We start from the raw sequence: 16,805 nt of genomic DNA on the forward strand, positions 1-16,805 counted from the left end.
GAGCTCTGGCTGAGCCCCGGGGCTGCAGGGTGTTGTGGCACAATGGTCCTCATTCAAGCAGGAATGCCTTCCAGGTGCCTGCTGCACCCTCCTGGTGCCAGGCCCAGCTGGCTCGCCACCATTTCAGCCCTCCTTTGCCGCATTGGCCGGCCCTTAATTTTTTCTCAGAAACTCTGCTCTTTTGCCACACACGTGTTCAGTCAGGCCCCATCTGACAGCTGGGGCCTCAGCCCAACCCCCACACACACCCAGTGCTCCTTTCAGCGGCTCCGGTGTGCTCCTGCCAGCCAAGTCCACTTCCTTTACAATTGTGTCCCATGCCAATGACTTACACACTTGATGAGAGGACCCAGGGGCTGAGAACTTGGATCAATGGAGTCTTTGTTTTTGAACATCAGTAAACAGCACAAATCAGTTGAATGGGTGCAGCCCTCTTCATGATTCCGATGCTTGCTATGGTCTCCAGCCAACATTAGCCCTACTAAGAATGAGCTTGTTACTGCTAGCTAATAAAGAATGTGGCTCTTTTTCCTTAGCTTGAACAGACTCCAAAATGCTGACCTGAAAGATCAGCTTCACACTGGAGAGACTGAATGGAAAAATCTTTAACTTTTCTTTTGAAACAGTCCATTGCCGCTGTTCTAATTGTTCTCTTTCCTCTTTATTTTCGTCTGCTCTCCGGCATCATTGGGTCAGCTTGGTGCAAATCTTTTTAAGACGCAGAAAGACGTGCCAGGATCGTTTCCACGGACTGAACTACAAATCGTGTAATTAGAGCTGAAAAGTCCCGGGAACCCTAACTTGTGCCTGCGCCTTTGTCAAAATGGACCCCTGTCACTGTGTTTTGGGGTTTGTTCTTGTTACTCTTGCTGTTTGTTTGTGGAGCCACTCAGAGCTCATTCGGTGCCACCAGCAAGGGACATGGCCTCTCCATTTGACTAAAAATAGTCACTGGTGTGGTTAGTGCGCAGGAACAATATCCCTTAAAAAGACTCAAGGTCTAGAATTGGAGCTAGCCTTGCCTAGTGTGCGTGAGACCACACTGAAGTAACAGAATTTAAGGCCAAAACCTCTATTTTCTCCCCCAGTAGAATTGAATATTTAACAAAAAGAGACAGAGCTTCTGTTCCTATTTGAAATACAATGACACAAAGTAAAGGAGGTGGCGTAGTTTCAGCAGGTACAGCTGATTCCTCCCCAAACCCTCTGCATGATAGGACAGTTTAGAAGTAAGCTCTGGAGGCAGACAGCTGGGGTTGTTGTGGCTCAGGTAGCCATAGCTGCTGGGAGCTTCCTTTTGTGATGGCCACGCCAGTGTTTCATGGAACCCCTCTCCAGCCTCTGGCTCTTACACTCATTCGCCCCTTCTGTAGTGTTCCCTGGGCCTTGGAGGGGGTGGCATTGGTGTCCTGCTTAGGGCTAAGGACTGAATGGTCACATGGTCGCAGCACTTGGGCCAGCATTAACTGCTGTGTGACACCGCGGTATCTGCTGCCCTCTCGAGAGCTTCTCAGGCCCACGCTGAGAGCGGCACGAGTCTGCAGAGAGAAGCATAAAGGTTTAGAGAGGGCTTTGCTATTTGTTCATTTAGCAGAACATCAGTAGTACCTTCTCCCCTAGGCCCTGTTACCTCCCCAGCCATAGGGTTAGGTTCACAGCATCAGGATGTATTCCCTCCTGAGAGGTGGACCTCAGATTCAACTGGAATGCACTTGGTTAACCCAAAAACGCTCTGGCCACTATCGCACCAGGGGTCCATCTTACCTGATCTGCACAGCTGGGAAACCATCGATGACCTTTCTCCCCCGGGAGTCTGCACGGCACCTTTTGGCAAGCCGATGTGGAAGACTCTTCCAGTTCAGTTCCAGCCTAGTTTTTCCGAGGACATCTATGTATTGTGGAATATTCCTGTACACTGTGTGAAAATATTTCACTATAATTGGTTTCATAAAAAGCTAAATGGCCAATAGCTAGGCAGGATTTTCGGGCAGAGAGAACGCTGGGAAGAAGGGTGGAGACGCAGAGACTCACAGCCAGAGACCAAGGAATCAGGAAAGCAGCATGAGAAGAGAGTACAGGGAATAAAGCCACAGGCAAAAGTAAATTCGTACAAATGGGCTGATTTAAGTTATGAGAGCCAGTTAGAAACAAGCCTAAGCTATCAGCTGAGAGTTCATAATTAATAATAAAACTCCATGGCATGATTTGGGAGCTGGCAGAAAGGGCAGAAAAATCCACCTACATTTATCTTTTAATTTCTGCCTGGAGCCCTGTGGTGTGTGCAGCCTTAGATTCAATGATTCCCCACCCCAGTGATGGACACACCCTCACAAAAAGTGAAACTCCCACCTAACGCTGCATACAGAGGGAAGGAAGTCTTGGTCAGCTAGCTAAAGGCCAAACTGTGAGCATGCTTAGCACTGCCTTCCTGTCGCCCCAGTACTTGGGAAGGGGAAGCAGGCAGTCAGGGGTTCAAGGTCAGCCTCAGCTCCTGGGTGGCCTGGGAAAGAAGTTCTTAGGGGGAACCTGAGGAACATAAAATTTCCAGCACTCATGTTTCTTCCGCTCGAGCTGGTTTCCCAGGCCTCTCCTCTCAGTCAGCCCTTCTCAACTGCCTCAAGCATCTTTCATAACGACATGAATGAGAAAAGAACATTAAAACTCGTCTGTTCTCTACTTAATTTTCCCTTCCTGTGTGTGCGAGAGGGCGTTTTGTTTAGCTTTGTCTTGTTTTCTAGGCTCCTCCTTAGCACTGCCTGTGTCCCCATGGCTTCAAGATGGCAGCCACAGCTCCTCAAATTCGTTGTGTGAGTACCTTCAAAGACAGAAAGCTGCCAGCAGCATGGTGAAAGAACTTGGCAGAGTATGCAGGCACGTGCTGCATGGTGACATTTGGGTGGATGACAGACACATATAAGGGTTCTGATGGAGCTGAGCTGAGGATATAGCCAAGTAGAGCTAGCTTGTGCAAGGCATAATTTGAAAACATATTATAACGGAATTAAAAATGATTCGCTAACTCGTGCTATCACAGTGCCGCATGCTCCTTATTCTGGCGTGGATGTGCCGGCTGCACTGCCGGTTGTACAGTACACAGTAATTATACCAGATGCCGCTTACCGGTTACACACTTACAGAGCTATACAGCGTCTTGCTTGCCGCGTCCTCTAGGGCTTAGCCCTGGAAACCCGACTGGAGCAATGCAGGAGTGAGGAAAACTGACGGACACTGAAGGAACAACAGATGCATGCAGAGGAGCTGGGGTTGGGTAGGCTGTGCTGACTATGATGAAGGACACCAGAAAATTCAGCAAGTTATGTTCAGAACAAGAAGGGGTTGGCTAGTCTTAAGGAGGGCTCTGTAGGGTAAAGGAGAGGAAGCTGAGGTTGACAGTTTCTGTATACACTGGTTTTAGCTAAAGGTCTCCATCGTCAGCATTTGTTCTTAGGCCAGAGGAAGCCTTTCCCATCTTCCTGGGCCTCACCCAGGGAAGGCTTTGCCACTCTCATGGCTGATGCAATGGGGTTCTTGGCATGGCTGTGCCTACGTCAACAATACACGTTCACTCAGAACCTCATTGGCTCCCCACATTTTTGTTGTTGATGATTTAAGGCAGTCTTGCTATTTGCCCTGGCTGGCCTGGACTCACCATGTGGACCAAGTTTTGATCTTAGAAAGATCTTTGAGGCCTCATACCTGTAATCCTAACACTCAGGAAGCTAAGACCTATGGATCACTGTGAGTTCAAGGCCAGAATGGCTATGGGGTGAGTCTCTCTCTCTCTCTCTCTCTCTCTCTCTCTCTCTCTCTCTCTCTCTCTCTCTCAAAAATATTTACTTACCGGGGGGTGGTGGCACACGCCTTTAATCCCAGCACTCGGGAGGCAGAGGCAGGCGGATCTCTGTAAGTTCGAGGTCAGCCTAGTCTACAAGAGCTAGTTCCAGGACTGGAACCAAAAAACTACGGAGAAACCCTGTCTCAAAAATCAAAAAAAAAAAAATTTACTTATTGCCAGGCAGTGGTGGCGCACACCTTTTATCCCAGCACTCGGGAAGCAGAGGCAGGCGGATCTCTGTGAGTTTGAGGCCAGCCTGATCTACAAGAGCTAGTTCCAGGATAGGCTCCAAAGCTACAGAGAAACCCTGTCTTGAAAAAAAACAACAAAAAAAATTACTTATTTATTTATTATGTATACAGTGTTCTGCCTGCATATATGTCTGCAGGATAAAAGAGGACCCCAGTTCTCATTACAGATGGTTGTGAGCTACCATGTGGTTGCTGGGAATTGAACTCAGGATCTCTGAAAGAGCAGCTATTGGTCTTAACCTTTGAGCCTTCTCTTCAGCTCCCAAGACCCTTTATCAAATAAAGAGAAAGAGAGAGAGAAAGAAGAAGAAGAAGAAGAAGAAGAAGAAGAAGAAGAAGAAGGAGGAGGAGGAGGAGGAGGAGGAGGAGGAGGAGGAGGAGGAGGAGGAGGAAGAAGAAGAAGAAGAAGAAGAAGAAGAAGAAGAAGAAGAAGAAGAAGAAGAAGAAGAAGAAGAAGAAGAAGAAGAAGAAGAGAAAAGAAAAAGTACCTTCAAACTGGGCCTGGTAGTTTAACTCCAATACCAAGAGGTTGAGGCAGGTTGAGGCAGGTGGATTGCCATGAGTTCAAGTCCAGCCTGGTCCTCATATGAGTTCCAGGCACACAGCAAGATCTTGACTTTAAAAACACAAAACAAATAATTTTGAAGAAGAAAGGAAATCCAGCAGTTTGCACTGCCTTTGTAGATAAAAGCAATCAACAGATTAATTCTAACTTTTCCTAAGATAAGTAATTTGGTTTAAAAGAAAATAAAGCAACTTTTCCAAATAATTTCAGGTGATTTTCAAACCCTGAAGCACACAAGCTGGCTGGGGGAGCGGAGGGGACTTCTGTTAACCTTGCTTGGCCTTTGCTGGTGAGTTAGTGTTCCATGATCAGACTCCAGCTGGACAGACTCAGGTGATGCAAAGTCATATTAGACAGCATAGCATGGACCTTGCATGGTCAAAGCTCCTACAAACATGGGCTTGTCAGGACCATCAGAATTACACAAGCAATCAAACTGAAGTATCATAATGATTTATAGCCGAAGTACACAGAGAACATAAAAGGCTGGGGTGTGAGCACACAGGTTCCAGCGAGTCCCAGAGCCAGAGCTGGGCATGTGAGCCTGGCCTCCATGAGTCAGAGCCCTTGAGATGCGCAGCACACAGCCCCTTTGATAGTCCTCCTTCACATGCCCCGTGGCCTGTTTATGAACCCGCGTAGGCCAGCCCCAGTAGATGAGCCAGGAAGGCGTGCTCAGATACAGACTAGCAAGGCAAGCAGTGTGGCTGCTAACACTAGAAATTTTGGAACCCCCACTTCATAGAGATAAGGTTTTGATTTGATGTGTTTTCTACACCCCTCAAAATGTGTATTGCTGGGGCTCTAGCTAAGTATGCTTCTATCGTGACTTTGGTGGACTATGTCCCCACAACACACCACCCCCACCTCCAGATGTGAACACTCAACCCATACACCCCCCCCACAAACCTGGATGCAGAGGGGGCATCGTGTTCAGTGATGCACACTGAGAAAGCGGATCAGACTTTAGTCTTCAAAAAGGCAAATTGTCTTGTCCAGTCACATATATAACCCTGGCTTTGAACATGCTCCCTGATCAGAAAAGGGTGACCAAAATATACCCAAATTATTGAAATTTAAGCTTTGGTTCCAGCCACTAGCTTTCAGTTTATACAAACTTCACCTAGACACTCAGATACTGGACTGCGCATGTTCTGCTTCGGTTACGCGGGGAACTTTTTGCCAGTGACATAAGTAACATTTATGATAGAAAAGTGTGAGTAAACTGCATAGAAACAAACAGTCACATGATGTGGTTAGCACAATGCCAGCCCAGGCTTGTGAAGGTTTCTCTTCCAACAGACAAAACACACTGAAGACATGCCTGCTAGCGGCGTGCTAATCTCACATCTGGTAGATCATAAGGGGGGGAATATGCCCCAACAATTCTGCAGCTACACAGTTCACATGTACTGAACTCTTCATCAAGAGTTAGTTCCCATAATCCACTACATAAAACCTTAGGACCAATAGGAATAGCTTTCAAAATGCTTGTAACAGCAGCTTTGAGAATGTGGACTTTCTCATTAAAGACTTCCTGGATTATTTTCACAGATGAACTCATGGAGTTATCAGGATAAAACTAGAACATACTTGTCTCAGTTAGGGTTTTTATTGCTGTGAAGATGTGATGAGACACCATGACCATGGTAACACTGATAAGAGAAATATTTGATCGAGGAGGCTTGCTTACAGTTTCAGAGATTCAATCCATTATCATGATGGCGGAAGCAGAGCAGCATACAGGCAGGCAGGCAGGCAGGCAGGCACGATGCTGCAGCTGAGAGTCCTTACATCTTGATAGGCAAGCAACAAGAAGTCAACTGAGACATTTGGAAGTATCCCAAACTTCGGAAACCCCAAGGCCTGCCACCACAGTGAGACATTTCCTCCAACAAGGACATGACCCCTCCAACAGAGCCGCAGCTCCTAATAGGGCCACTCTCTATGAGATTATGGGGGCTGATTACATTTTATCTACCAGATTCCACTCCCTGGAATGGAATGCATGCAACATTATCACAATGCAAATTGCTTATAGTTCAACTTCAAGAGTCCCCATAGTCTATGACAGTCTCAACAATGTTTTAAAGTTTAAAGTTCAAAGTGTCTTCTGAGATTCATGCAGCCTCTTAGCTGTAATCCCCTGTAAAAACTAAAAATCAAAATACATATCACATCCTTCCAAATATAATAGCACAAGATATACATTACCATTCCAAAACGCAGGAAAGGGAGCATAGGGAGGAAATACTGGACCAAAGCAAGACTGAAAAACAGCTGGGCAAACTTCAAACTCTGCATCTCCATGTCTGATGTCAAAATGCTCGTTAGCCTTGTTGACTGCAACACACTTCTTTCTCGTGGGCTGGTTCTACTCCCTGTTAACAGTCCTCCTTTCTTCTATCCTTAACTCTAAACTAGAACTACGTGGCCAAAACTACCAATTTCTGCTGCTTCCTGAGGTTGGAACACGGCCCCTCATTCAGTTACATCTTCACCAGCTTTCTGTCTTTCACTGCCTAAGCTTGGCTGTCCTGAAACTTGTCCTGTAGACCAAGCTGGCCTCAAACTCAGAGTTCCTCCAGCTTCTGCCTTCCCAGTGCTGGGGATTAAAGGTGTGCCCCACCACACCTGGCTCTAAACTTTTTTTAGTTCCCCCCACACACACACACCCCACCCCCCCACCCACCCCCCACCCCCGTAGCTAGACTGGGATCTTGCCCTGAGGTCACCACTCCCTTTATTCCATTTCTTAACCCTTTATTTCCTTGAACACAGGATTTAGCTACATTGCACTCCCTTGTTTTCTCCTCAAAATTTTATTTTGTGATTTACCCTGCTTAGTTTGCTCCTTTTCATTATAGATCTTCATTAGAGTTACCACTAAAAACCACATGACAGAGTCTATACTAGGTTTTATGAGATTTCCCTGCCAACAGAATTAATCCAAAATTCTTTACTTTAGCCTCAGGTAGACTCTTTGGTCAAGGGCAAAAAAAATATTCACCAAAATATCACAAGAAGAATCTCTAGACAACACCCTAAAGTTCTCCTCTGAAACATCTTGGGTGAGTCCCCCGTAGTTCAAAGAACTCTTAGCATTGCCTTCTGTGGTCCTACTAGCACGGCCTACCAAGCAGTGCTTAAAATAACCCATTGCTTTCCAAACCCAAGGCATCAAACTCCAAAATCCTCCAAATGAACACATGGTCAGGCCTATCGCCATAATATTCCAGTCCCTGGTACCAATTTCTATCTTAGATAGGGTTTTTAATTGCTGTAAACAGACACCATTACCTTGGCAACTCTTATAAAGAAAACTTTTAATTGAGGAAGCTTACTAACAGTTTCAGAGGTTCAGACCATTATCACTGGTGGGGAGCATGGTGGCATGCAGGCAGCATGGTGCTGGAGCTGAGAGTTCTTACATCTTGATAGGCAGGCAACAGGAAGTCAACCGAGACACTTGGCAGTGTCCCTAGCATAGGAAATCTCAAGGCCTGTCCCCATAGTGACACATTTCCTCCAACAAGGGTACACCCACTCCAACAGAGCCACACCTCTTAACAGTGCCCCTCCCTGTGAGATTATGTGATGTGGGATTCCCCTCATAAAATGTGTGTTTTATTACCATCGGTTAATAAAGAAGCTGCTTTAGCCTGTAGCAGTGCAGAATATAGCCAGACTGGAAGAGATACAGAGAGAATAGGCAGAATCAAGGAGACGCCATGTAGCTGCCAAAGGAGACAGATGCTGGACGGAACCTTACCACAGTCATGTGGCAATACACAGATTAGTAGAAATGGGTTAATTTAAGATGTAAGAATTATGCCGGGCGGTGGTGGCGCACGCCTTTAATCCCAGCACTCGGGAGGCAGAGGTAGGTGGATCTCTGTGAGTTCGAGGCCAGCCTGGTCTACAAGAGCTAGTTCCAGGACAGGCACCAAAGCTACAGAGAAACCCTGTCTCAAAAAAAACCAAAAAAACAAAAAAAAAAGATGTAAGAATTACTTAATAAGAAGCCAAGCTATTGGCCAAGCAGTGTTGTAATTAATATAGTTTTCAATATGATAATTAATATGAGATTATTTGGGGTCTGGATGGCTCGGAACAAATGAGCAGTCTCCACCTACAACTATGGGGGCCAATTACATTCAAACCACCACAATACTGGTACCTATGTGTGCATGTTCTCCCCGTCTCATAGTGTCAATGAGAGAGAGAAGCAGGATGCAGGCTGAAGCTGTCCTCCCACAGAGTGTGCCCTGTCACTGTGTGTCTGTCTCTCTCAGCTCACTCGAGCCCTCACTTAGCTCAGCCAGGCTGGCTTGGAGGATGACCCTCCATAGTCACACCTTCTGAGCGCTATCTAAATCCTTCAGCTTCAGAAGAGTGCTTGCCATCTTTCTGGGGACAGGATGTAAACTCTTGTCCAATGGCCTGGCTACATCTTAAGATGAACAGCAAATAGGAAGAGAAGCTTCAGAAAGCTTATTGGTCCCTGTTTCCCACCACACCTGGTTGACGACGAAGGGACCGATTTCTGCTGAGTGTGCGAAGTCCATGCTGACTGTGCAGAAGTATCAGAGTTACAGACATGGTAAGAGATGATCTGGCTATGAACATAAAAACAGGCTTGAAGAATACCATAGTAGGAATCTTACAGATTTAAAACCAAGGCTTTAATAGCCAGGTAGACAGGCCTGTGTGCCCGCTTTCCAGGCTTGAGATGTCACAGTCTGCCATGTATCAACTGACCAACTGCAGTGTCTTTTTCTAAGAGTCTTAGTCTAAAAGTTAAGTGTATTTGAGCCAATACTGTGCGGGCTGCGCAAGCTTCTTGCTAATTCTGGCCTCGGTGCGATCTGAAAACCCTTTGCTGTGGCTTTCAAAGTCTTCTCTTTCACCCCAGAGTCATTTATTTTTGAGTCTATAAATCCCTCATTTTGTTATAAACCATATTTTCATCCTGCTAGACCCTGATCAAACCTTTAAAACTTAAAAAGAAATACATTACTATTTTAAGAATATATTAAAGGTTAGGTATAAATGCTGTCATAGGAAGCCCTCCTAGAGCTATGGGATGTGAAAAAAATGTTTTCTGTTTGTTTTTTTCTCCAAGAAACAGTGGGTCTACCTTTAAGAACTTAGCCATGCGGGAGTGGTGATCATTCCCCGTGTAATAGCTCCCAGAGGGAGTTTACTGCCCGAGAGAACCACCGAGGCTCTTTGTGGCCAGAGATTCTGCTGCTGACAGTCCTCTCTCCTTCAGTCAAGAAGTTTGTGGTCATTCTCAGAATTCACTCCAAAAGGTCATTTCTTTTTTTTTATTAATTAATTAATTTATTTAATTATTAAAGATTTCTGCCTCTTCCCTGCCACCACCTCCCATTCCCCCCCCCTTCCCCAATCAAGTCTTCCTCCCTCCTCAGCCCAAAGAGCAAGCAGGTTTCCCTGCCCTGTGGGAGGTCCAAGGACCACCCACCTCCATCCAGGTCTATTAAGGTGAGCATCCAAACTACCTGGGCTCCCACAAAGCCATTACGTGCAATAGGATCAAGAACCCATTGCCATTGTTCTTCAGTTCTCAGTAGTCCTCATTGTCCATTATGTTCAGCGAGAAAAGGTCATTTCTTAAAGTGTTGGTGAACCTGTTGGGGAAAGATGCTATACACATACGCATACCTACACCCTTGAGCATGTGTGCATGCACATACACACACATGTACATACACACTCATGCACTCACACTCATTTGCATGTGCTAGCACACACACACATACACACACACACATGGCCACACACAGGTCTGACTAGTATTTCCATCCATGGAGAAGGGGTGGGAAGGAGGAGAAGTGAGGTAGCACAGCCAGGTCCCAGGCAAAACCCTGCAGAATCCGAGAGGCAGAGGCAATGCCACGCCCAGTTTCCCACGCTGCTTAGACATCTCTGCTCTGAAGCACCTGGATTCGGTTCACGCAGCTGAGCACACTCCAGCCAAGTGGATTTCTGTACCCTCCGTGTCCATATTTCGGCGAAACTGATAAGCCTTGAGCGAACTCCCATCCTATTTCCATCCTGTGAAGGATGCTGGAAAATGTCAGCTCTAAAGGTCTGTCGGCTTTATGTGCACAAGACTATTAACAAGAAGGTAAATATATACATGAAGCAGTTACTGTCCCAACCTAGTGAACTAAAAACTGTGGAAAGTAGAGGGTAGGGTGGAACACTTGCAGAAGGTAGCCTTTTATAGAAACGAACCTGCTGTAACCAGAAGGCACGCTATTCTGCATGGGAACTCAAGGGTATTTCATTGCACTGTGTAAGCCTCACCTCGTGAAATCATACTGCAAACATTTTTCAGAGTCCCCTATATATACTGAAATTAGAACAGCTTGCTAATTTGTATGCTACAAAGCATGAGTACACTGTGTAAACAAGAAGTAAAATGTCCTTCCTTATTGACAATTAGTCTCCCAGATTTAATCAGTCAACAATCTGTCCCAGGTTCTATGTCTTGGCCTGTGCCATATTTATTTTTTTTCAGTTGGTAGAGTGTGTGGCTCACTTACAGGAAGCCCTGGGTGTGATCTTCAGCACTGAGTAAAACCTGGCACAAGTAGCAAATGCTTCACTATGAGCTACACAGAGAGTTCAAGCCCAGGCTGGGATACATGAGATCCTGCGTTAAATAAATAAGTAAATCTTATCATCTTTAATTTATTGAACAAAAATAATACAAAGGCTACTGAGATATTCAACGCATTACAAAGGGAGTGAGATCATGTGTGTGGTATTCCTGCCTCCAAATGCACCTAAATATTGTCATCAGACCTCTCTGAAGTGAGGAGCATGCTGCGGAAGCTAATCTTTACCAGGGGTGATGTCATGAAATACAACGGCTGCAGTAACAGTATTCCAGATTAAAGGGATAAACACAACATAATTAAATCCAATCCATGACCCTGGATACAATCCTGACTGAGATAGGGTAGGGCAAAAATGCTTAGTATGTTATTAAGAGGATTGGCAATATTGGATTACTGTATTGATGTTACGTTCCCCAATTTTGTCAATTGAGCTGTGCTAACATCAAGAACATCCTCCACCTCAGGAACAGCAGCTGAAGATGAGAGCAAAGAGATAATGTCTGCAACTTACAGTTCCTTAAAAATTGGTGTATCCGGGACGGGCACCAAAGCTACAGAGAAACCCTGTCTCGAAAAACAAAAACAAAAACAAAAACAAAAAATGGTGTGTGTGTGTTTTTACGCACATGCATGCATGCATGTAAATTATGTGTGCAAGTATGGTGAAATATTAAAATTGGTAAGTCTGAGCAAAGGGTGCATGAGTTGTTGTATTGGCTTTGTAACTCTCATGTGTGTTTGAGGTTATTTCAGAACAAAGTTTAAAATTGTTGTTGAAGTTGTAGGCAGGGCTCCGCACCCCCAAAGCCCCTTGCCTGAGAGACTGTTACTTACCAAGTGACCTTGAGACATTATCTTGAGCAAGACACTAATGATTAGCCAAGATCAAAAGCTTTACGACTGAGTTTTGCAAGATTCATTTCCACTTTGAAGAGTGCTGGAGACAGGCAGTCGAGTGTGGGAGTGGTCATTAAATCAATTACGTGTGATGGGAACTTGGCCTCTGTTACCTCTTTTTAAATATTCACTCCTGAGAAATCAGAGGGAAAAAACCACCAGAGGTGCATGAAAACATCTGTTGGGGTCACTCCCTTTCCACAGGAAGCTAGCTGGCTTCTCCTGTGAGCAGGTCACAGTCACTGTACTCCCTCTGTCCCCACCACTCCTCTGGGCTCAGCTTCCCACAATTTTCTCTGAGCATCTCAAAGCACCTCGCCACAGGAAGCCCCTGTGTCCCTCCAGAACTGCTATCCAAGAGAATGGCCCCTGAGACACGTGGCTTTTGAGTACCTACAGTGTGCAGACCTAAACTGATGTGTTCCGTAAAACACATACTGGTTAGCAAAGACTTTGCATGGACTAAAGGAATATCTCATTAAGGAAGCCATTGCAACAACTTCATGTTTGTTTATGTTCATGTGCACTGGCATTTTTCCTGCATGTGTGTCTTTGTGAGGGTGTCACATCCCCTGGAACTGGAGCTACAGACAGGTGTGAGCTGCCATGCAGGTGCTGGGAATTGAACCTGCGTCCTCTGGAAGAGCAGCCATGTCTCCAGCCCCAACAGCTTCGTTTTAAAATGTAGCTGCAGGAGTTTTAATCTCTGTGGCTTTTACTGTAGCTGTGCCAAGCAGTGCCTCCCAGATAGACCTGTAGCCCCTCTGCCTATGCCACCCTGTGAACCCTGACATGTTCAATCAGAACATCCAACACACTTCTCCACCTGGCTGATGCCTCCTGACCAATAGGAGCCTGACTACTGCGTTTCCTCAATTTAGCAAAACCCTTGCTGGTCAAGGCTGTTATTGACGTAATCATCCATGTTCACTCTTTTGTATACATGTGTGTGCATATGTGCACATGTGTGTGTGGGTACATGTGTGGGGGTTGCATGTGTTTGTGCACATGTACAATGGACCCTCTTGGGTACCGCTCCTCAGCTAACATCCACCTCTTTTTTGGGACAGGCTCTCACTGACCTGGGTTTGCTATGTAGGCTAGTCTGCTTGGCCAGAGAGCCACCTGTCGCTGACTCCCCAGTGCTGAGGTTCCAAGCAAGCTGTCACCCCTGCCTTATTAACACAGGTCTGGGGATCAAAGTCAGGTCCTCCTGTTTACAAGGCAAGTACTTTCCTGACTGAGCCATCTCATTGGCCTATAAAATTCATTAATTTTATCAATGTGAGATTCCCATGACAATATTAACTATTTTAACCGTGTGTGTGTGTGTGTGTGTGTGTGTGCACATGGCCTGCACTTGCACCAGAGGAAGGTACTAGGTGCCCTACTCAATTACTCCCTTAATTCTTGAAACAAAGTCTCTCACTGAATCTAGGGCTTGCCATTTCGACTAGACTGACTGGCTAGCAAGGGAATCCATCTGTCTCCACATCTTCACTACCACCAACCCATCACCATCACCCTGCCACCACCACCACCACCTCCACCTCCACCACAGCTCTCGAGGTACAGGTATGTGTTCATACCCAGCTTTCTGTGTGCATCCTGAGGATTAAACTCAGGTCCTTGCTTGCACAACAAGCAATGTTACCCACCGAGCCATCTCCACGGTCTCCTTATTAGCCATTTTGAAGTAAACAGCCCAAGTCCAGGTATAGTAAGCCAAGCTTGTAGGTCTAACACTTAGGAAATGGAGAAGGGGGAATCTCAAGGCTAGCCTCATCTACCAACTACATAGCAAGTTCAATACTACCCTGAGCTACATGAGGCCTTCTCTCAAAACAAAATATTAACTGATTAAACTGGACAAGCCGATAGCTTCTTGTACATTCCTGACATTATCCAGTCAGCACCTCTGCTTGTTCCCCACAGTGCCATCCCTTGGTTGCTCCATTCCCTCTTCCCTACAGTTGCTGGCAATCACCAACCCTCCTTCTGTTCCCATGGATTTTTCTATTTTGGGTATTGATATGAATGGAATTCTGTGACCTTTATGTATGCTTTCCCTCACCTGGCACAATGTTTTTGAGGTTCATCACCCTAGAGCGTGTTTTAATATTTTATTTTTCAAATTATTTTTCTTGGGGCTGGGATTGCAGCTCAGTTGGCAGAATGCACATTTAGTATACCCTAAGTCCAATCCCCAGCTTCAAAGAAACCTGGATGTGGTGGCACAAACTTGGAGTTCCTGTATTTGGAAAATAGAGATGGGGGGGCGGGGGGGCATCAGAGGTTCAAGGTCATCCTCAGCTACAGACCAGGTTCCAGGCTAGCCGTGGCTGTGTGAGACCCAGACTCAGAAGAATAAAGTCTCTCTTCTGTTCCTGTGGCCCCTCAACCCGGCCGCTCTCTTTCCACGTGTTTATACTTTAGTTAGCTCAACTTATGATGTCAGAAGCAGCTCACACTTTCTCTAGAAACCCATCTTTCTTCCAGCCTCTCAAACTCTTATTCTTCTTACAAGACTTTAAATCCACGCCCCGGCGATAGTTAGGACTGCCTTAAAAGTAGTCCAGCAGGCAGCTGTAGTTGCCTGTGATCTCAGCAGCCGGCAGGCTAAAGCAAAGAGATGGGAGTTTCAGGCCAGCCCAAACTACATAGAAAGACCCTGTCAAGGGAGGGAAGGAGGGAGGGAGAGAAAAGACACAGGTTCCAGATTGCCCAGCAGGTAAGGGTGATGCCACCAAACCTGACAACCTGAGTCAGTCCCTGGGACTCACAAGGTAGAAGAATCAATTTCCACACATGCACTGTGGCACACAGGCATGCACGCACATACATGCACTCTACATAAATAAAATGTAATAATAGAAGACTGTGAAAACCCACCGCCTGTACTACGTGACAGTATGGTACTACTCCTATATTGCGGCGTCTGCACTACAAGACCATTGGCGAGCCGGGCAAGGGCCTGGAGATTTAAACACACAAAGACACACAGAGACATGGGTCATCCTTGAAACAGGAATGCCCGAAGAATGCTCCCCTTATTCTGTACCAGAGCCGCTTACATAGGGATCCTTAACTGATAGCCACGCCCCAGCCAAACCCACCAGAAACCACTCCCCTGCTATCAGCAACTCCTGATGGTCTCATGCTCAGAGCAGCTGCAGGCTGTCTCAGAGCAGAGGAAAACAAGTTGTTTACAAGAAATTCAGCATCTGGGGGTTCACTGCTCCCAACAGAAGACACATCAGAGCTGGGCGATGGTGGTGCACACCTTTAATCCCAGCCCTCGGGAAGGCAGAGGCAGGCGGATCTCTGTGAGTTCAAGGCCAGCCTGATCTACAAGAGCTAGTGCCAGGACAGAATCCAAAACAAAACAAAAAATAATAATAATAGAAGACAAGTTGACAATGGAGGGAACCTCTTGAAAGAACGTTTTAACCCGTGTGGGTTTTACTCTTCTTTTCTAAAGCTGCAGAAAAAAAAACATTTTGGAGAAAGAGTAGGCTCAGAGCTCAATGAGCCTTAGAACCACGGGCTTAAATTACTCGTTCATGTGGAAGCCACTGGGCAGGAGAGAGCCAAGAACTGGACACAGCAGAGGTCTCTTAGTCATCTGCTGATGCTTAAATCTGAAAACCGTGACTCTGCTCACAACATGTGCAAATGCCCACATTACGGCCTGGCAGTCACATGGGCTGCCTCTCTCTTGGAGCTGGTCCCTTTGAGTTTACTCTTACCTTCCTACCCTGGCACAAGTTTCATGAGGTACGTGAAATTTGCGGGCTATTGTCCAACACCATTCTCATCACCCGTCTTAGGATATATATTTATTTTTATTTTTTTGCCAGCCACCTTCTGGATAACTGTGAGGAAGGATAATGGCCCAGAGGTGTCTAATCCTAACCTACAGGACCTATGAATCTGTGACACGGCAAATACCAAGATAAATGTTACATCAAAAGTGGCTGACCACTGACCTTGAGACTGGAAAAGGTTCTGGAACGTCCTGGTGGGTCCCATGAAATAATGAGGAACCTGCAAATCAAACAGAGGATCAGAAGAATCTGTGCCGGACTGAAATGTGAGAAAGATTCCACTACCATTGATGGATGTTTAGAGGGAGGAGGCCACAAACCAGGAAGTGTGAGAAGCCAGAGACTAGAGAAGCAAAGAAGCGGATTCTTCACTGAAGCCACTTTAGTTTGGGCCTAGTTGAGACCCATTTCAGACTTCTGACTTTCAGGCCAGCAAGTTAAATAAATTTTAGTGTTTTAAGCCTCTGAGTTTTGACAATTTGTTAAAGGGGTCTGTGGGCTAAAGAGATGGCTCAGCAGTTAAGAGCACTTGCCACATGGTACTCTTGGTACCACCATGGTAACCACATGGTGATTCGCGAGCATTTGTAAGTCCAGTTCCAGGGGATCTGACAGCCTCTTCTGGCCTCCACAGGCACCAAGCACACCTGTGGTGTAAAAACACCCATACACATAAAAAGAGAAAAAAAATAAGGGTTATGGACTAGATCTTAAGTAGATTTTGTGATCTCATTTAAAAACTCCAATTTGAACTGAGCAACTGCTAAAAGTAAAGAA

The sequence above is a fragment of the Chionomys nivalis genome, chromosome 1 (genome assembly GCF_950005125.1).
Source record: "Chionomys nivalis chromosome 1, mChiNiv1.1, whole genome shotgun sequence".
In the NCBI taxonomy this organism is placed as follows: domain Eukaryota; kingdom Metazoa; phylum Chordata; class Mammalia; order Rodentia; family Cricetidae; genus Chionomys; species Chionomys nivalis.